We start from the raw sequence: 640 nt of genomic DNA, 5'->3' as shown, positions 1-640 counted from the left end.
ATATCCTTCGCTAAAGCCGAAAGTGTCTACGTTGCACATCAAAGAATTGAAACTAGGTACCCATGCGACGGTGCTAGGATGGGTACGGCTCACTATCACGTGTTAACATTTGTATTGTTTTGTATGTCTTGTCATGTCGACTAGGAAGAGAAATGTCAGGTGTTAACATTTGTGTTGCTTCGTATGCCTTGTCATGATGAGTGTCCTTGTGTTATGCATTTTGCCTGAACACGTGACAGATCCTGATTAGTCATGATGCAAAATTGCATCAAGAATCCTGATGCAATATTTTTTCATGGATGGTCCTGCTTCGTTAATGTGAGATGAGGGAAAGAATGAGATAGAGAGAGAGAGAGAGAGAGAGAGAGTTTGTCGGCAAGAGGGTTTCGATTAGGAAGAGAAATGTCAGGTGTTAACATTTGTGTTGCTTCGTATGCCTTGTCATGATGAGTGTCCTTGTGTTATGCATTTTGCCTGAACACGTGACAGATCCTGATTAGTCATGATGCAAAATTGCATCAAGAATCCTGATGCAATATTTTTTCATGGATGGTCCTGCTTCGTTAATGTGAGATGAGGGAAAGAATGAGATAGAGGGAGAGAGAGAGAGAGAGAGAGTTTGTCGGCAAGAGGGGTTGGA

The sequence above is a fragment of the Phalaenopsis equestris genome, unplaced genomic scaffold (genome assembly GCF_001263595.1).
Source record: "Phalaenopsis equestris unplaced genomic scaffold, ASM126359v1 Scaffold000001, whole genome shotgun sequence".
NCBI lineage: Eukaryota > Viridiplantae > Streptophyta > Magnoliopsida > Asparagales > Orchidaceae > Phalaenopsis > Phalaenopsis equestris.
This window is presented reverse-complemented; position numbering follows the sequence as displayed.